The following is a 14,892-nucleotide window of genomic DNA, read 5'->3' on the forward strand; positions in this document are numbered from 1 at the left end:
TCTTTCTTTCTCTCTCTATTCCTCACATTTACTGTTAAATAAAATCCAGACTATTGACTTTGGCAATTCAGAGGCATCTCCCTAATAATTTTAATAACCAGATGATAACAACCCACTGAAACTTGACCAGAACTCATTCACCTTTAAGCAGTTTAAGCAATCACTATAGGGAAAAAAATGCATAGACTAGTACATTTAGAAAATGTTGCCTTTCTTCAGTGCAAAACAGCACAATCAGTAGACCATATGTCATTCATCCACTCAGCTGTCCATGCCGCTGAACTGCTGCACCAGAGGACTGGCATTATCACAGCCTGCATTTCCCTTTGGCATTCTTTTTCCGAGCACAGATGAGACAAAACCAAAACGTTCAGCTTTAGTCAATCTTTACCTTCAAAGGAAATTCAGGACTGTGTAGCAGAGACCAATGCTCTGCATGTTCAGGAATCCGGTGCAGAGACCAATGCTCTGCAAATTCGGGAATCCTTTGCAGAGACCAATGCTCTGCAAATTCGGGAATCCTTTGCAGAGCCCAATGCTCTGCAAATTCGGGACTCCTTTGCAGAGACCAATGCTCTGCAAATTCGGGAATCCTTTGCAGAGCCCAATGCTCTGCAAATTCGGGACTCCTTTGCAGAGAGCGATGCTCTGTGAACAGTCACTCGGCCAATGGCCCAGTGCAGCCGCCTGCAGGAGCCCAGGCTGGCACACCCAGCCCGGAGCCGCTCTGTGGCTACTGAGCCGTGCCGAGCACATCACCGCCGCACGTCACAGACGCCGCCGCCGCGTTCGCGGTTTCCAGGCACCCACGGCACCCGATGGGCGGGGCCGGGCGGGGCCGGGCCGAGCCGGGCCGAGCCGCAGCGATTTTCAAAGGAGATTGGCACTTGAGCTACTGACTTCGGTGCTTTCTGTGAAAAACGCCAGTCACTTGGTTTTTAAGATTTTAAAAGTTTAATAATTAGAGTAATAAATTAACAATTACAGTAATAAAAATTTAAGAGTTAGGACAATTACAAGACAATAAAAAGCAAAGAATTACGGACGTCCGGACGCTGTCTGTGAAAAACGCTGCGAGGCCTTTCCCGCCCTGCGCCGCCGGGATCTGCCCGGCGACCGATGACATCACTAGAGACTCGGGCTGCCATTGGCGGGCAGCAAAGAGCGGAGCCAATGGCGGGGCCGGAGGCGGCTCTGGGGGCGGGGCTGCAGCGGAGCGGCGCCATGGCTCCAGCGCTGGGGCTGGGGGCGCTCCTGGGCCCCGGGGCGGCGGCGAGAGGCGAGGGGGACCCCGGCACCGGGAGGGACTCTTTGATCGCCCATTCCGGAGCACCGAGGGGCCCTGAACCCCCATTCCCGGGCGCCGCCATCCCCCCGCACCCCATTCCCGGCATGGGTTCTACCCTGCACCCCCTTTTCCGGCATCAGCAACCCCCGCACCCCTTTCCCGGCCATCCCGCCTCTCCCAGCCCCCAGAGCCCCCTTTTCCTTCACCCAGAGATCCCCTGGACCCCTATTCCTGCCTTTCCCAGCGCCCAGCCCCTCCTTTCCTCAACGCCGAGGACACTGGGGACCCCTATTCCCAGCCAGCCCGGGTTTTCCCACCTTTTGCGGGGAATGGGGACACCGGGGAGCCGTGGAGCTCCTTTCCCTGGATACAGGAACCCCCTTAACCCCGCCCATCCCACCTCTACCCACCCCAGCCTTCCCCTTTCTTAATCCTGGAACCCCCAAACCCCGTTCCCAGCTCTCCCGTTCCCCCTTTCCTTCTCCCGTGCCCCCCCAGCCCCCAAATCTCCGTGTGCCCCCAGTTCTCCTGTCCCTGCGTTCCCTGCCCGTGGCGCTGTCGGGGCCCGGCCCGGGGTTCCCGCAGTTCGTGTCCTTGGGGTCCCTGGATGGGATCCCCTTCCAGCGGAGCCGCAGCCGAGCAGGGATCTCGGCACAGCCAGAGCCGGCACAAGGAGTGGAGGACTTCTCCTCCCCCTGCCTGCTGGCTGTGGGCGAATCTCAGCAGAGGCAGAACCTTGGCTGGGCCGGCCCGGCCCGGGGCTGCTCCTGGGGCCTGGCGGCTCCTGGCTCGGCCTGGGCGAGCAGCAGGGTGGGCCTTAGCAGCGGCCAGATGTTGGCAGCTGCAGCCGCCAGCAGCTCGGCCCCGCGGCCTCTCCTCCCGCTGCAGCTGGTGGTCTCCCCAGGAAGGGGATTTTTCCTTTTTTACGTGCATGTTCACAGAGGCGTATCAGCTTTTTCAGCGGTTTAACAGATTGTCAGTTGTCAAAGCTGATTACTGATTGGGTTTTGTGTCAGACATGGAGGAAACAGCTCGAAGCTTCTCAGTGCATTTCTTCCATAAGCACCTCCCATGCAAAACCACCACAGGATAGCAACAGGGGGCTGGGGATGGAAACTGACCACAGCACCAGGGGGCTGGTGATGTTTGCCTGTGAAGGAACCGAGTTGCCACAGGCACTCAGAGAGGTTCCATGGAGACTTTCCAAGAGTCTCCAGGCTCTTCAAGAGCTGGAATGTCACACACAGAGACAGGGGCTCCGTGGAGACCTGTCAGGGCTTTCTGGGAATGGTAAGGAGCCGAGTGGTCAGAGGCAGTCACAGCCATTCCATAGTGACATCCCAGGGCACCTTGTGCTGCAAAGCCACCGGTCTGTCACAGGCACTCACAGGGGCTCCACGGTGACATCCCAGGAGTGCCCAGACTGCCAAAGAGCCAGGGTGTCCCAGACACTCACAGGAGTTCCTGTCTATTGTAAATGCAGGCAAACCCAATGGGAAGAAATTATGATGTTTGACTCAATTCAGAAGGCTGAATGATTTTTTTTATTATAATTATGGCTAAAATACATTAATATACTATATAAATAGGAAGATACTAAAACTACATACTACTTTCTCTAATTCTGTCTCTAACTACAACACAACTCGTGACCCTCTCTCGAGAGTCCAGACACAGGTGGATTGGATTGGCCATCAGGCTCAAACAATCCTCAGCAGAATCCAATCAAGCACTCACTCCAGATAAACAATTCTCCAAACACATTCCACATAGGAAAACCAAGGAGCGGAAATAGAAATTGTTTTCTCTTTCATTTCTCTCTGTGCACCTCGATGAAAAATCCTGAGAGGGAGAGAAATGTGCTTGCCACACCTGTCATGGGCAGAGTGGGAGCTTCAGGCAAAAGTTTTGTTTCTTTATTGGAGAAATTTCTGCTAAGTCAAGAGGTGGAAAAATGGCTTGGACTTTGGTTACAGTTACCTCCTCTAACTCTTCACTGTCTTTTTCCATCGTGTGCTATGACTGCTACCTGTCCATCTGCAAAGCCCTGCACTACGGGACCCTCCTTGCCAGCAGAGCTTGTGCCCACATGGCAGCAGCTGCCTGGGCCAGTGGCTTTCTCTATTCCCTGCTGCACCCGGCCAAAACATTTTCCCTGCCCCTGTACCAGGGAATTGCTCTGGACCAGTTCTTCTGTGGAATCCCCCAGATCCTCAAGCTCTCTTGATCCAAATTCTACCTCAGCAAAATTGGGCTCATTGCAGTTAGTGCCTGTTTAGGACTCAGATGTTTTGTGTTCATTGTTTTCTCCTATGTGCCTATATCCAGGCCCGAGCTGTGCATCCCCTCTGAGCAGGCACAGCACAAAACCTTTTCCACCTCTCTCCCAGACCTGCCTCTGCTCTCCCTGTTTGAACGGGCACACTTGTCTTCCTGAAGCCCCTCTCCATCTCTTTGTCATCCCTGGATCTAGCACTGTCAGTTCTGTAGTCAGTGGTTCCTCCAGCCCTGAACCCCCTCACCTACATCCTGAGGAACCAGGAGCTCAAGGCTGCAGTGTGAACACTGATGACTGGATGACTTCAGGAACATTAAACTGCTGGCAAATCAATGGTAATACACTGCAAATTACTTGGAATAAGCCCCAGCTTTGGGATGGGCCCTGGGCCTGGAGCAGGAGCAGCTCTGGAGGGCCCCAAGGCCGGGGCTGTTGTGCTGGCCTGGGCAGATGGGATGGCAGGAGGGGCTGCAGAGCTCTCAGCACCTCAGCCAGAGGGGAGCAGGGCAGCCAGGGAGCTCCTTTGGCCTTTGCAAGGCACTGAAAACAGGCATGAGCCCGAGAGAGGAGGCTGCTCTGTGCCCTTGGGGACATGGACAGAGCAGGGAGGGGTCCCAGGACATTTGTCACTGCTAGTATCTGTCCCCAGCTGTGCGCAGCCCTGGCTGCTGAGCGCAGGTTTGCCCTGGGCTGAGTTTGGCTGTGGCCCAGCTCCATCCTCCTGCGGGGCTCAGGGCCTGTTCCCAGCCATGGCCAGCCCTAGCCAGCCTCTCTGCTGGCCCAGAGGCTGGCAGAGGCCGGGGCAGGGCTGGCTGTGCAGCCCCACAGGTGCCATGGGCTCTGCAGGAGCTGGCAGAGGCTGCCCAGCAGGGAGGCCATGGGGCACAGAGCCCCAAGGCTGCCCAGGGCCCCACGGCACAGGGGCCGTGCCCAGCCGCAATGCTCCTGTCCTGGGCTGGGCTGCACAGGGGCTGTGGCACCACTGCTGGGCCAGCACAGGGCCACAAAGGGGCCATGCAGCCGCTGCCGGGGCTGGCAGCAAGGCCGGGCACAGACAAGGAATTGCTGAGCATGGCCTGCGCTGGCCAGGGCTGCCTGTGTCAAAGGCAGAGCTCAGCTGTTCTTGATGCCTGCAGGAAAAGTCAAGAGGCCAAAGAGCCTCCATGACTGTGCTGGAGATGAAGGCTGGAGGAGGGAAATGCAGGGCTGCTGTGTGATGGGGAGGGCATGGAATTTCAGCAGACACCTCAGCATGCAAGTTGCTCTGAGCTCACTCAGCTCCTCTCTAAGAGATCCAGTCCTAGCTCAGCAGCTCAGGGCACTGGGGCCCTCCAAGTAGAACTGCCTGTTCATGGGCACACAACTGATGCCTGCCTGGAAAGGGGCACAGGTTTTAATACCAGTTTGTTTCATAATATATAAGCAAATCTTATATATTATGTTTCCAAGACTCCTGGTTAAATGGCCATTTCTAAGGACATCTCTTCATTTGGAGCTCTTGCAGCTATATCCTTCCCATTGCTCCCAGATTTCCTCCTGCAGCAGTTCTCTGGTCATTCCAATGCATCTCCCTTGAGTGGCTCAATGCTTTAAGCTTCAGAGGGTTTCCCAATTTTTCAGAACTTTCAATATCGCCTTACTCAGCATCTTAGTTGTAGTTTTATTTTTTATATCACCTCTTCTTAGGCCTTTGTCTTAAATCCTTCCTTTATGTCAATGCCTTGTAGATGGTGGACATGTCAAATGCTGCTGGGATGTCACAAGAAGCTGAGGGAAGGGTTTTGGTTGACTCAATTTATCATGTTCACATTTTTGATGTTGGCCATGAAGAGAACTGTGCCTCTGAGTCTCAGCAGTTCCTGGTTCCCCAAAGGACACAAACCTGATGAGTTGTGGTTCCCACTCCAGTGGCTGCACTTGGACCTCCCTCCATAGCCAGAGCAGAGCTCCCTTGTCCCAGCAAGTCCCTGGCAAAGGAGGGATGAAGGAAACAGGACAGGCTGTGGAGATCAGGGGCAGGGCAGAGCCAGGGAGAAGAATGACTTTTGCATTTGATGGATCTGTGCCTTCCCTTGGCTTTGTTGGCTGGCAATAAATGAACATCCCTCTGTGTCTCAGGCAGCTGCTTGTCCAAGGTGGGAGTTGAGGCCAAGGAGCTGAAACCTGCAGGTCCAGCCTGAGCTGGAGGGAGCTCAGATTTGCAAAAGGCTGCTCTGAGTGCCAAGGCTTGGATGGGGGAAATGCTGGGGTGGGGTAGGGACAGAGTCAGATTGATTGTCAGCCATTAAGAGTCTTGATTTTCATATCGATTCCAACTGCATGAGGAGGTACTTGGATTCAGTGTCAACTGGAGATTGCACATAGCCATGTATTAACAGGAAGAAAAAACCTAAACAGGAACTAAAACATGTTTTCTCAGTGTATTTTTAAATATGATCTATTCAGTTTGAATACACTTCAAGCCTCTGGAGCAGGAAAATTCAGCAGCAGCCTCCAAGTTGCTGAAGATGTCAGCAGCCCCCACTGAGGCCATCCCTGCCCAGAGACCCTGGGGGAATGGGCAGACAAGGACAGCATCCCTAGGGCTGGGCAAGCAGAACTCAGAGGCACCAACGGCTCCAGCTGGGAAACGAATGGAGTGTGGAATGTGGCTCACTCCCTTCAGCCACTTGCCCCGCTGCCGTCCTGCCGCACGGTCGGCTGGGGCTGGGGGTGAGCAGCAAGGAAGGAAGGCCATCAAACCAGAAGGCTCAGCGAGAGCCGAAGAGAAAGCTGCTTCGAAAAGGGACGGCGCTAAGCATGCCCGCCCTGCCTCTGCAGCAGGCTCTCGCCCTGCTGGCCAAAGGCCCTGCCTGCCTCGGTGTCAGCCCGCTCCTGCCGCTCCCACCGCTGCTGCTGTGTGAACTGGCCGAGGAGAGATCGAGCAGGGGCGGGAAAGGTCTGCAGGAGGTGCCGGGGAGTCTGATGGGGCAGGGCGGAGCGCCCCCAACCATGGCTGGGCGGGCGGCCGCGACAGACAAAGGCAGGGGCAGGGGCAGGGGCAGGGGCAGGGGCAGGGGCAGGGGCAGGGGCAAGGGCAAGGTCAGGGGCAGGGGCAGAGGCGGGGGCGGGGGCAGGGGCAGGGGAGAGAGGGGATGCGAGAGTGTGCGGCCGCGCATGCGGGGACGGTGGGGAGCGGTGGTGTCTGAGGAACCGGGTGTGTGTGTCACTGTGTCTGTCTGTCTCTCTCTCTCTGTGTGAACGAGGGCCGAGGGCGGGCGGCTTCGTGCCGGCCCCGGGCACCTCGGCACCGAGCCCCCGTGGCCCCCCAGACTCCTTCCGAGGACCGAAGAGCTCTGCGGGCCGTGAAGGAACCGGCCCAAAAGCGGCCGCCCGCTTGCCGGCGGTGGTACCGGCGGCGGGGCGGGCCGAGTCGCATCGGGGGCCGGCGGCTGCGTGCTGATTTCCGCCGCACGGACGGGCTTCTCTTCCCCGCTGGCCCCACTCAGATTCTGTTTTTCGGGGGAGGGCTGTGTCGGGTCCCGGGCGGGGGGCGGGGGGCAGTGGGGACGCCGTTTCGACAGTTCTGCGTGTCAGCAGACCCGAACACGGGGCACGGGCTGCCCGTCAGGTCGGCTGGGAGTGCTCTAAATGCTAAAGGACACGAAACAAAATTTGCCAAGAAAATTTCTTTTTCGGGTAAGTTTCTTATACCAGGCAAATAGAAGAGCCATTGTTTCAAGAAAGGAGAAAAGAAAAAGGGGTTGGAATAAAACCCAAACCCCAAAACCAAACCAAATCAAACCAAACCACAAAAATCAAAGAAAAAAACCCCAAAAAATCAAAAACAAAGCCAGAAAACCCGAACCAAAAGCCCTACACCTCACCTTCCCCCCCAAAAAACACACCAAAAAACTAAAAACAACACAGAAAAATACAAAAATCTGTGTTGGTCTTGAAAGTGGGCGGTTTATGGGCTGGGATGGGGCTGATAGAGCTGTCCGGCTCTGGGGTGTAACGAGGCTGTGAGCTTCCCCTGGCTCCAGGGCCACAGGTGTTGAGTTGGCACCATTGTGGCAAGCGTTTTCAGGGGGCAACAGGTATGCTCTTGCTCCAAGCAAGCCTGGGGCAATCAGGTCTACCAGGATCTGGGGACTCCCGGCTCGTGGAGGCGCCCATGTGATGGGCAGTGACGGGTGACAGCAGGTCATCCCCAACTCTGGGCCGGCCCAGGGTTATCAGGTCTACCCAGCTCCGGGGTCACCTGATTCGTGGCAGGACCTTCAAGGCCAGCGGTGGCGAGGGTCAACAGGTCTACCCTGACGCTGAGTGACCGTAAGGTGTTGTGGCCAGGTCTACCCTGGTTCCGGGGCTGCCCGGTTCATCGCAGCTCCCTGGATGCGAGCAGTGGCAGGGGGCAATAGGTCTACCCCCACTCCAGGCCGGCCCGAGCCCATCACATCTACACGTCTTTAGGGCCTCCAAACTCGTGGTGCCGGGTGTGGGGCAGTTTATCACGGGGGATAGATAACAGGTCTACCCTGACTCTGGGTCAGCCTGGGGTCATCAGGTCTACCCTGTTCCCGGGGCCGCAGGGCTAGTTGTGGCGCCTGGGAGGCGGGCGATGGAGTAAGACAAGAGGTCTTCCCCAGTGCTGGGTGGCCATATGCTATGTTGGTGCCAGAACAACAGGTCTACCCAAGGGCTGAGCAACCGGAGGCTGTCCAGCACAGAACAACAGGCCTTCCTGGCTCCGGGGACACCAGGCTCCAAGCGGCCTCTGGGCAGCAGCCAGTGGTGGGGGACAGCAGATATACCCCAGCTCCGAGCCAGCATGCGGCCATCAGGTCTACCTGGCTCCACGGCTGCCGGGCTAGGTGTGGTGTCCGGGCTGCGGGTGGTTGTGGCGGACAAAAAGTCTACTCTGGCTCCGGGCCAGCCAGGGGCCATCAGGTCCACCTGGCTCTGTGGCCACTGGGCTTGGGGCGATGCCTAGGTGGCATGCGATGGCGTGGGACAACTGGTCTACCCAGCCAGGGAGCCACCGGGCTCATGGCAGTTGCCTAGTGGCAGGCGTTGATGGGGGACAACAGGTCAACCCCAGCTCCATACTGGCCCAGGACAACAGGGCTACCCAGCCATGGAACCACCGGTCTCATGGCAGCGGCCATGTGGCAGTTCATGGGGGACAAGTCAACCTCTGCTCTGGGCTGGCCCAGGACAACAGGTCTACCCGAGCCTGGAACCACCAGACTCAGGGTGGTGCATGTATGGGATGCGGTGTTGGGGGATAACAGGTCTACCCTGTCTTTGCACTGGCTCAGGGTCATCAGGACTACACGGCTCCAAGGCCACCGTGCTCATGGCAGCGTCCATGTGGCAGGCGTTGGCAAGGTACAGCAGGTCTACCCCGGCTCATGGCTCACTCTGTACAACAGGTATAACCAGGCTCCGGGGCTGCCGGGCTTGTGGCGGCACCCGAGCTGTGTGAGGTGGCCGAGTATAGCGGGTCTACCCCGGCTTTGGGTTGGCCAGGGTAATAAGGTCTAACCTGCTCCGGGGCCGCCGGGCTTAGAGTGGCACCCGTGTGGCACGCGTTGGCGAGGACAACAGGTCTAGCCCAGCTCCGGGCTGGCCTGGGGCCATCAGGTCTGCCCCGCTCCAGGAACAGCGTACTCATGGCGGTGCCTCTGTGGTGGGCATGGGCACAGGACAACAAGTGTACCCCGGCGCTAGGTGGCCGTCAGGTGCCGTGGCCAGGACAACAGATCTACCCTAATGCCAGGCAGCCTGAGTCTGTCCGGCCAAGGACAATAGGTCTACTCTGTCTCTGGAGCTGCCGGGTTCATTGCAGCACCCTGGCTGCGAGCGGTGGCAGGGGGCAATAGGTCTATCCCGGCTCCAGGCTGGCTCGAGACCATCACGTCTACCCATCTTCGGGGCAGCCAGGCTTGCGGCAGCGCCTTTGTGGCGGTTGTTCACGGGGAAAACAGGTCTACTCCAGCTCTGGACCATTCTGGGATTATCAGGTCTACCCTTCTCTGGGGCTGCCGGACGGGGGGCCTCACCCATGTGGTGGGCTTTGGCAGAGACAACAGGTCTACCCGGTCTCCGGGCCGGCCCAGGGTGATCACGTCTACCTCGCTCCTGGGCCAACGGGTTCGTGGCAGCTCCTGGGCAGCAGGGCAGTGTCGGGGGACAACAGGTCTGCCCCGACCCTGGGCCGGCCCGGGGCCATCAGGTATGCCCAGCCACGGGGCCGCTGGGCTCTGGGCGGCGCCCATGCAGCGAGCGTTCGTGGGGCACAACAGATCTACCCCGTCTCCGGCCTAGCCCGGGACTATCAGGTGTACCCGGCCCTGCAGTGGTGCTCAGGCATCGTGCGGTGGCGGGGGACCAAAGGTCTACCCCGGCTCCGGGCTGGCCAGGGGCCATCAGGACTACCCCTCTCCACGGCCACCATGCTTGTGGCGGCGCCCAAACTGCAGGCGGGATGGGACTCTGACAGATTGCAGACTTAGGATTTATTATCTGTCTGTATCATACAAGCAAAAAGCAAGAGACACAGAGAAAATAACAACATCTATGCAAATCCAGATCCAAGACAAGATGGCAGCTTATGCAAAGCCTTTTTTTACCTATTCTTTGATCCAACAGCATAAAAGAAAAGGTGCAAAGTCATTATACTCTTACTGATAAGACAAGGACCCACATGGGTTTAATATTAACTAAAGGACTGCTATGAACTTCAAACAATACACAATAATTCACTAAATAAGATTTCAACTTTTTCTATCTTTCCAAAGCATATAGCTAGGACTTTTCATATATTGAACTATCAATAAGTTCTTGTTCTTTCTTGTTTCTTATGATAAATATAAATGGATTCACTTGGTTCTTACTTTCCTAGCTTCCCATGAGAAGGTTTTGAAATTTTCCAGCCTTTCTCAGCTTTATGTCTACTTTCTGGAGCCTTTTCCCACTTTCTAAATTTTTTTTACCTTTTTATGTTCCTACACCACGCAACAGGAATTCCATCCTTGGCGAGGGGGCAGGGTTTCACTATGTCAGATTCTACGAAGTTCCTGCTCTTGGACAAGTCCTGAGAAGGCACATCACATCCACTTCTCTGAAAAAACAGTTGCAGTTTTGTTCCACTCTCATCATTGTAAAATATTTCCTCCTTCTAACAAATGTAAATGCAGCCTCATTGAGAGACATTGACCTTTGTTCTGCCACTGCAAGATTTGGGAGAAAATACCTTTGACCGCTATTTTTCCATTTTCACAGACATTTGAGAGGACCCAAAAACCTCCCAAGATGGGGTTTGGAGGCCTCATCACATAACCAGCAGGTAGAGGCTGTGGGCTCTGAGCTCACTGGTGTGAAGGCTGAGGACGGAACAGGAGTAGCCTGGGAGGGACTGAAGGGTGGTTTCCACTTTCTCAAACTTTGCTGACAACTTGCTGATTCTTGCTGACTCTTCTTCTGTCTACAAATATTACTGTTCTTGGTCCTTGAACTGATTACTTTGTTATCAGAAGACTGGATTGTGCCTCTGCTGAATGTGTCCATTGTCCTGCAAAAATTGCTCAGCATCCCCCAGTTTGGCAAAACGTGAATTGGCTACTCAGGTGAACTTGGAGTTTGATAGATTTCACTTGTTAGTGAAGAACTTTGAATGTGTTCATATTTCCGCAAGCAAGAAGGGTTTGAGCAGGCTGCCTGAGGTGTATCAACAGCTTGCACCATGACCAAGTGCGGGAGTGAAGACCTGCCTTCTGAGGACCTGAGAATTGTTTGTGCTTGACGATGAGAAGAGAAACAGGGAGCATGAGATTGAGAGCACACCAGAAACATCACCTCCTGAGCCGGACAAGGACACCTTACCAGAGACATCCCCAGCTCAGACAGAGAACCTCAGAGAACAGACACTGGCAGACATCGTTACCATGACTGTTCCTGACCAAAATCCACCGTATCCTTCCTGTGGTTCCTGGGTGAACTGTGTGTTGGGCTTGATTGAACATCTGAGGGTAGCCCACGGGAAAAGGAGGGTTTGTTTTCGGTGTGCTAAATGTGGGTAAGAGATGAGTACTTATCACAGCATTGTTTTTCACCTTCCTAAATGCAGGGAAACAGTGGAAATGGCTTCAGCCAGGGAGTGGATCTGTGAGGTATGTGGCAGGGACTTCAAGACAAAAATTGGTCTGAGACAACCCAAAAGATTGGCACACTCATGGGTTAGAAATCAGGAAAGGGTCGCCGTTTCCCACCCAAAACAGACTTCCAAGCCAACAGAAGATGGTGGAGTAAAGAGAAGGAAGAACTCCTGATAAGACTGGAGGCCCAGTTTGAGGGGAACAAAACCATCAATAAACTCATTGCAGAACACACATCACAACCAAAATGGCTAAACAAATCAGCACTAACATGAGATTTCTGCTCAAGAAACCAGCTGAGGATGTAGATAAGGAACCTGGAATGAGTCATGGAACCAGGAGAGCCGCTGTGTGCCTGAGAAGGGACTTGGCCATTGATCTTGAGAGGAGTCAGATGCCTGGGAGACCAGCAGCTGGAAGGAAAACAGATCCCAAGATGAGTCACCACCCTGATAAAGATAACAACAGCTGGGAAACACCAACCGACAGAGGGAGGGGCAGCTGCAGGCCCATTATCTCAGAACCCTCAGTGAATTGCTATCAGCTGGGACAATTCACACCTTCCCAAGGGCATTTCAAGAACTTTCTAGGTGCCCACAGCAGCCTTGGGGCTCTGTGCCCCATGGTCTCCTTGCTGGGCAGCCTCTGCCAGCTCCTGCAGAGCCCGTGGCAACTGTGGGGCTTCACAGACAGCCCTGCCCCAGCCTCTGCTGCCCTCTGGGCCTCTGGGCCAGCAGAGAGGCTGGCCAGGGCTGGCCATGGCCAGGAACAGGCCCTGAGCCCAGCAGGAGGATGGAGCTGGGCCACAGCCAAACTCAGCCCAGGGCAAACCTGCGCTCAGCAGCCAGGGCTGCGCACAGCTGGGGACAGATACTAGCAGTGACAAATGTCCGGGGACCCCTCCCTGCTCTGTCCATGTCCCCAAGGGCACAGAGCAGCCTTCTCTCTCGGGCTCTTGCCTGTTTTCAATGCCTTGCCCAGGTGCTGGCCCTGCCCCACAAGGCCTGGGCTGAGTCCTGCCCCTGCACACTTCGCCAGGCTGAGATGGACACTGATGGTTTCTGTGCCAGGCTCTCCCAGCCCAGCCCAGCTCCCTGCAAGCTCTGCCAGCTGCCCTGAGCTCTGGGCAGCACCAAGGGCCTCTCCCCAGCACAGCCCAGCCGGCTCTGGCCCCACAGCTCTGCTCAGGCCCGGCTGCTCTGGGCACTGCCCCACGGCCTCAGCCCCTGCCAAGGGCACAGCAGCAGCTGCAGCTCAGCCAGGACTCAGCCCCAGCCATGGGGGAAGGGGCTTGGCCAAGGCCAAAGGAGCTCCCTGGCTGCCCTGCTCCCCTCTGGCTGAGGTGCTGAGAGCTCTGCAGCCCCTCCTGTCATCCCCTCTGCCCAGGCCAGCACAAGAGCCCCGGCCTTGGGGCCCTGCAGAGCTGCTCCTGCTCCAGGCCCAGGGCCCATCCCAGAGCTGGGGCAGCCACAAAGCGGTGCCCATTTCTGCTCATTGCTGCTCTGATGACAGTGGATCCTCAGCCCCTTGGAGGTTGCTGATGAATTTTACTACTCCACAGGCCTCTTCTTCCTTGAGCTCTTCCATTCAGGATTGAAGGCTGGGGTGGGTAGAGGTGGGATGGGCGGGGTTAAGGGGGTTCCTGTATCCAGGGAAAGGAGCTCCACGGCTCCCCGGTGTCCCCATTCCCCGCAAAAGGTGGGAAAACCCGGGCTGGCTGGGAATAGGGGTCCCGGGTGTCCTCGGCGTTGAGGAAAGGAGGGGCTGGGCGCTGGGAAAGGCAGGAATAGGGGTCCAGGGGATCTGTGGGTGAAGGAAAAGGGGGCTCTGGGGGCTGGGAGAGGCGGGATGGCCGGGAAAGGGGTGCGGGGGTTGCTGGTGCCGGATAAGGGGGTGCAGGGTAGAACCCATGCCCGGGAATGGGGTGCGAGGGGACGGCGGCGCCCGGGAATGGGGGTTCAGGGCCCCTCGGTGCTCCGGAATGGGCGATCAAAGAGTCCCTCCCGGTGCCGGGGTCCCCCTCGCCTCTCGCCGCCGCCCCGGGGCCCAGGAGCGCCCCCAGCCCCAGCGCTGGAGCCATGGCGCCGCTGCGCTGCGGCCCCGCCCCCAGAGCCGCCTCCGGCCCCGCCATTGGCTCCGCTCTTTGCTGCCCGCCAATGGCAGCCCGAGTCTCTAGTGATGTCATCGGTCGCCGGGCAGATCCCGGCGGCGCAGGGCGGGAAAGGCCTCGCAGCGTTTTTCACAGACAGCGTCCGGACGTCCGTAATTCTTTGCTTTTTATTGTCTTGTAATTGTCCTAACTCTTAAATTTTTATTACTGTAATTGTTAATTTATTACTCTAATTATTAAACTTTCAAAATCTTAAAAACCAAGTGACTGGCGTTTTTCACAGAAAGCACCGAAGTCAGTAGCTCAAGTGCCAATCTCCTTTGAAAATCGCTGCGGCTCGGCCCGGCTCGGCCCGGCCCCGCCCGGCCCCGCCCATCGGGTGCCGTGGGTGCCTGGAAACCGCGAACGCGGCGGCGGCGTCTGTGACGTGCGGCGGTGATGTGCTCGGCACGGCTCAGTAGCCACAGAGCGGCTCCGGGCTGGGTGTGCCAGCCTGGGCTCCTGCAGGCGGCTGCACTGGGCCATTGGCCGAGTGACTGTTCACAGAGCATCGCTCTCTGCAAAGGAGTCCCGAATTTGCAGAGCATTGGGCTCTGCAAAGGATTCCCGAATTTGCAGAGCATTGGTCTCTGCAAAGGAGTCCCGAATTTGCAGAGCATTGGGCTCTGCAAAGGATTCCCGAATTTGCAGAGCATCGGTCTCTGCAAAGGATTCCTGAACATGCAGAGCATTGGTCTCTGCTACACAGTCCTGAATTTCCTTTGAAGGTAAAGATTGACTAAAGCTGAACGTTTTGGTTTTGTCTCATCTGTGCTCGGAAAGAGAATGCCAAAGGGAAATGCAGGCTGTGATAATGCCAGTCCTCTGGTGCAGCAGTTCAGCGGCATGGACAGCTGAGTGGATGAATGACATATGGTCTACTGATTGTGCTTTTTTGCACTGAAGAAATGCAACATTTTCTAAATGTACTAGTCTATGCATTTTTTTCCCTATAGTGATTGCTTAAACTGCTTAAAGGTGAATGAGTTCTGGTCAAGTTTCAGTGGGTTGTTATCATCTGGTTATTAAAATTATT

Source organism: Taeniopygia guttata, chromosome 37, assembly GCF_048771995.1.
Source record: "Taeniopygia guttata chromosome 37, bTaeGut7.mat, whole genome shotgun sequence".
Classification (NCBI taxonomy): domain Eukaryota; kingdom Metazoa; phylum Chordata; class Aves; order Passeriformes; family Estrildidae; genus Taeniopygia; species Taeniopygia guttata.